Below are 6111 nucleotides of genomic sequence, written 5' to 3' on the forward strand. Positions count from 1 at the left end.
GCAAAAATGGGAGCTGGATCAGAGGGGGAGGGGCGGGAGGAGAGGTGTGAGGGTATGGCAGGGACGGACAAGGGATGGGAGCGAGGACAGAGGAAGAGGAGGGAAAGGGGTATGGACGGGGGAGTACCCAAGTCTTATCCTACGAACACGAGATGACTAACCAAACTGGACCCTTCCGGTATTTCGTGCTCTCGGCTATTAAACAGGGGAGCGTGGGGTGCCAGGGTCATTCCAGCCGCGCTACCTGCCACGGCATCAGCTGGCAACCCTCAGAGCTAGAGTCGCGCGCCAGTGTTTAGTGCACCACCCGTAACACTCCCAGCCAGTCCCTCCTCGCCTCTGGACCTATTAACTTCTCCCTCACCCGCACGCACTCACAGCACCCCTCCTCCTTCGTCTCAGTGCTCGTTGGTGAGTTTTAGTGTGTCCGACCTCTTGCTTTTTCTAAGTGTGTCCCTTCCCCAAGACTCCATCGATTTCTACAGTTTTGCTTTGCGTCGATATCAACAGTTCTGCTTTTCATGGATTTCTACAGCTTGCTTTCCATCGACCTCCCCAAGTCCCCTGCTGTGTCGATTCCCTACAGCTGTGATTTCTAAAGTTCTGCCTTGTGTCAGTGTCTACAGTTCTGCTTTTCGTGGATTTATACAGTTCTGCCTTCCCAAGTCTGCTTCTGTGTCGATCTCTAAGCAGGAGTTCCAATACGCTTATAATAGTGTGTTTTGTTTAACAGTGCCGTGACTTCTTCGGATTGGTGAATTAAACCCACAATCGACATAATTCCAGAGTGTGTGTGTGTAAAGGTATAATTCACCAGTGACACTATTGAAAAAGACAATCAGTGCTTTATGGATAATTATTTAAGGACATCAACTGTGTCAGAGTGAAGTGATTTAAGAGTCTGTGATGATCATTTGACTCATAGGACAGTGCTGATTATTATTATTATTATCAGTAGTAGTAGTGGTAGTAATAGTAGTAGTAGTAGTAGTAATTGCAGTCGTAATATTTTTATGAATTTATTCATCGTGTGAGAGAACTGTGATAAGTACAATAAGGCCTCGTTATGTGTTATTTTTTATCTTATATCTTACTCTTCATAAGTGCACGATAACTTACAGAAAAATTAAATTGCATTGTTATCTACAGAGTTTATTTACCAGTCTCTCCAATTTATAGGAAAAGTTGCTTAGAAAAAGTTAGATTTTCAACATATCAGCGACATATAGAGAGGACTTTCTGTAATGTTGAAGATATGAGTTCCCCTGCACAGCCTCAAAGTTGTGTCGATACCTAAAAATAATCTTTCTAAACTTACCGGTGATTATTACGTGGGTGGGTATTTGATCTCCATGATTCGAAACCTCATGAGCGTTAAGGCACTGACCATGGTAACTACGAAATAAGTTAACCGCTCTTCGAAATCAGTTTGTTTCGTATTCAAAACCGTAAGTTACGTGGCTTGGAGACCCCTTGGAGGGATTACACACGGCCTCCGTTAAGTACTCCGGCACGAGAGAGGTCTGAGTTGAATGGACAATGATCACGAATTAGTTCATCGCCTTTTGCAATCAATTTCTTTTCGTATTCAAAATCATATCTCACACTGGCGGCTTCGTGCAGGTGTTACGGATAGGCTTTATTAACCATTTCACATCGATGACTTATTTCTTATTCTTGCTACCGTCAGACGATTTTATTCATCTTGGGGAGAGGGGAGACTTTTCGAGTTGGAGAGGTCGGATATTTTGGCCTTCATTTTTACCCCCTTTTCTGGGGTAGGTTTAATTTTATTTACGAATATACTAATTCCAGACGATTTTATTCAGCTTGAGAGAGAGACTTTTCAAGCTGGAAGCCTTCATTAGCCCCTTTACTTAGTCAAGACCCTTCCTTAATAGAATAAAAATCGTCTGGGGATATCTAGAATGAAGTGGAAAAATTGTCATGGGTGTGAAGGGGTTAAGAGCCCTAGTACGAGAGGTTTTCCTACACCGAATATAATCGTCTGGAAGTGTACTCTTTTCACTCAAAGTTGGCCTTAATTTGACATCTCTCCATCTTGAATGAGGAGTTGTAACAGTTTACTGACAGTAGAATGCGATGATAATAACGAAGAAGTTTTATGGAAAGGATGTAGACTAATATTTGTGTCTTTTTCTACCAGTGAAATAAACTGTAAAAGAGCGAGTATCTGGGCAAATTTAAAGCAAAAGGTGAATATTGCCGATAAGAATACGAATAATCGATCATGAAAGATTTAAACATTAGAACGATTGATATAACACAGTAGTCAGTCAGGTCATGCATTATGGGAAAAAATGATGGCTTGGCAAAAACCTCTGCTCATGGCTCAATAACGCTAGTCCTTTTGTGTGTGTGTGTGTGTGTGTGTGTGTGTGTGTGGGGAGGGGAGTGAGTAGGTGAAGCTGTGTCGCAAATTTGGCTCCCCTTGGATGTGTTGTTGTGGTAGAGTTGATTGTTCCGTTGCAATTGTTCTGTGCTCGCTCTCATGAACACTCTAACTTGCCCCTTGCTAGTGTGTTCTACTGAATGCGTCTTTTCTTTTTTTATTCACTTGGTCTCTGTTAACTTCCATGAAAATTTTATTTTATCCCATTTACATAAGTTCTTGTGACAAGGTAGATTTTATATATATATATATATTAGTGTTTTAATCGCAAATCGCCTGTTTTCTGTCGTGTCGCTTGAAAACTCTCCTAACTTCTTTATCATGAATCTTTTCTATATTACAAGTTCTAGGGATATCCTTTCTTCTTATTCCGTTACCCTCCATCTTTTCAGCAAATTGTCGCTCTCACTTACACCCATCTTTCACTCCATCATACTCTCAAACACCTCTACACAATGACTCTCACACTCATCTTTGCTCCCACTCTTTCTCAGTCACGCATACACTCATTACAGCTCAGTTCTTCTCATCCAGCTAACGACAGACGATTTCATTTAGCTGAGAGTGAGTCATAGGCGCCTGGGTGTTAAAGTGGTTAAATTGTTTCCTCTCCCCCCGACTGTGCTGAGTTATGGAGAATGGGGAGGCAGGGAGATTCTGTAGAGTTTTTATTAAGGCAGCCCCTGATGACTTTACGGCTGGGAGATCAACTTGGTTCTCTCTCTCTCTCTCTCTCCCCCTCCCTCCCTCCCTCCCTCCCTCTCTCTCTCTCTCTCTCTCTCTCTCTCTCTGAAAGTGCGAAGAAAAACAAAAGCTCATAAAAGAGACTTAGTAGGACAGGGAGAGAAGGGGAAAGTGCGCAGGCAGACAGATAAATAAAACAAGCGAGACAATTGTAATCTTTGGAAAATTTCTAATAAACACGAGATAAAGCCCTAACTCCAATACTCCCATAGCTGAATAAAGTCGTCTAGCATTAAAAAACGTAAAGAAGTGGGACATGATAGACGGTAAAGAAAAATATATAACAAAGACGTCAGCATAATCAATCAGTTAATGGATAAGAAAGAGAATTGGAAATAGAATGACAGCTGAGCGAAAGAATATAAACCAGTGACCAAAAAAATCGAAAAAGATCAAGGAAAAATGAGAGGAACAATGATTTGACCAGTATAAACAAAGGAGACTCATTCCAGCCTCAAATGTAAAGGCTCATCGAATTACATGCAACCACGATTTAGTACTGAAGCGGTGGGAGTGGCCGAGTTCCACCAGATGAAAATAAACAGACTATAGGAGTTCTTTGCTGGCTGCCAGACCTAGAAAATAACATCGTACAATTTCCCCTCATTACTCTGGCAACCGTAGTCGCGCGCAGGTGGCTTTCACAAGTTTGCAGCCGTGAATTATTGCAACTCGTGTAAAACCGTGGCGAGTATAAAAAGGCTTATAAAAATATCATTATTATTATTTTTTCGTGGTCATTTTCCTGGCTAAATAAATGCTCTTGTTAACTTTTCCCTTCTCTTTCATATTTTTCATATATCTATCGCTTTTGTGCCCTTATTTAACACTTACACATTAAATTATTATAACTCTGCTTGCAATTAACACTTTCCAGGCAATGAAACCTTTAAAGATTATGTTCTAAGCCGACAATCTTATTCCTCTCCGGTTTCGAACTAGAAATATATTTTTGGTTAATCGCTAACGTCTGTACTACATTTTGTTCTTATTCCCGCCAAGTAATGTTACTCAGCTAAGCAGAAACTCGTGGATAGGGGTGTGCTCTTACCTGCTAATTATATTTATCTGCAGCTAGTTTTAATTTGCTAATTCATTACTCCTGTTTATTTTCTTTAAACTATCACGTTCCTAGTGCAGCCAAAAAAGAAAAAAAAAATCCTGACACTGAATAAAGGTTATTTTATAACTCTAACTTTACTAGTGTTCGTCGGTATCTAACAACACACCCATGACTCTTTTTTGTCGCTTTTAATCCATCACTCTCTTACCGTGGCAAAAACGTCCCCTTCTCTCTCTACCGCCGGGCAAGTACGGTGAGAGTGTGTGTGTGTTCGCGGTACTTACATGTGGCCCTCAGAACTCAAGGCTGTGTACCCCCACCCCCTCTTCCTACTGACGGTGCAAGGGCGGACAGAGGTAGTGGCAAGAAGCAGAGTGGCAGACAGTCAAGGCGGGGGAAAGAGAGAGAAGACGATGGGTTTGAGGATAGGTAGAATGGAAGACAAGGCTAGGGACTGGTAAGGGAGGCAGGCAGGGAAGAGGATAGGTTTGAAGACATGCAGGGAAGAAGTCTGATTTGAGGTTAGGCAGGGAGGAAGGAGGGGAAGAATATAGGTTTGAGGGTAGGTAGAGAGGAAGGCAGGGAAAGAGGTGGATTTGAGGATAGGTAGGGATGAAGGAAGGGATGAAGGTAAGCTTGAGGATAGATGGAGAGAAGGGAAGAGGATAGGTTTGACAGCAGGCACAGAAGAAGATAGGTTTGGGGATAGGTAGTGAGGGAGGAAAGAAAGAGGTTAGGTTGGTGGACTGGCAGGGAAAAAGATAGATATGATGATAAATAGACAGCCTGGACAGGGAAATCAAGCAGGGGATAGGTAAGGCATAGATAGAAGTTAGCAGGGAAAAAGGAGGACATGGAGCGTGGGAAGGGTAGGTAGGGCAACTTTAGCGAGACTAATAGGGCTGCAGGCTATCAGAGAACTAACGAGAGAGAAATGACTTAATAGTAATAGGCACAAGGTAGTCAGGTCAGCAAGGAGGAGGATAGGCAGGATGGAGGAAGAAGGAGGGGGACAGGTAGGATGGAGGAAGAGGGAGGAGGATAGGAAGGCCTGGGGCGGGGGAAGAAGGGAGAAGAGAAGGAAACACGAGATTAATTAATAAGGATGCAAGCAATTTGAGAGCGGGCAGGAACGGAGGATTGAATGGTGGCAGGCACAAGGTATTTAGGTTAGCAGGGAGGAAAGTAGGTAGGAGAGAAGATTGTATGTTAGGACGCACTAGGATGCAAGGGGGGAAAAAAAAATGTGAGAAGGAAAGTAGGAAAAGTGGGAGACAAAGTGACAGGAGGGAAAAGAAAATGACTGAAAGGTTAGATACAAAACAGGATGCAAGAGGAAAATAAAACTGGTAGGTGAGAAAACAGGAAAAGATTACAGGAGACAAAGAGACAAGGGTCAGTCTGGGAGGAAGGCGGGAAGCAGTGGTAGGCATGAGAGAAGACACTAGGAAAAAAACAGTAGGGAGTAAGATAGGAAAAGAGTATGAGGACAGAGGATGATTCAAGGTGGTAGGTACGGGAGGATAGGCAGTGGAGGAGGGTAGGCATTAGTACACCTTACATCCGGTGACGTATTTTCCATTTATTCGTGCTTAAGAAATAAGTCTTGTGGTGAAATGGGGTAAATGAGTCGACATCTAAAATCTCCAGTTCAATAATGCCCCCGAAAGTGAATAAAGCTCTCTTGAAACAGGAACAGTAAAGTAAACAAAAAATGTCATTGGACTGAAGGGACTAAAAACAGACAGGGATGCAACATTGATATAGAGATGAAGGAGAGAGGATATAAGACTGCTGAGAAGAATAGTAGGAAGGCAAGCAGGGAGTTATGGAGAGACACGAGCAGGTTGACGGGAAGATAATCATGTAGTCAAGCAGGCAGGTAGGATAG

The 6111-nt window shown here is 42.6% G+C and overlaps 1 protein-coding gene across 1 annotated transcript in view; it reads left to right on the forward strand.

Annotated features, from left to right (window-relative positions):
* The first annotated feature begins 328 nt into the window (after positions 1 to 328).
* LOC145418898 (uncharacterized) overlaps positions 329 to 6111 on the forward strand; it is a 21776-nt gene continuing 15993 nt past the window's right edge. Inside the window, exon 1 of the mRNA XM_080287160.1 lies at positions 329 to 411. The gene's annotated coding sequence lies outside the window, so the exon portion shown is untranslated. The remainder of the gene's footprint in view (positions 412 to 6111) is intronic.

The sequence above is a fragment of the Coenobita brevimanus genome, chromosome 14 (genome assembly GCF_032717465.1).
Source record: "Coenobita brevimanus isolate Jiangsu-jjx chromosome 14, ASM3271746v2, whole genome shotgun sequence".
In the NCBI taxonomy this organism is placed as follows: Eukaryota; Metazoa; Arthropoda; class Malacostraca; order Decapoda; family Coenobitidae; genus Coenobita; species Coenobita brevimanus.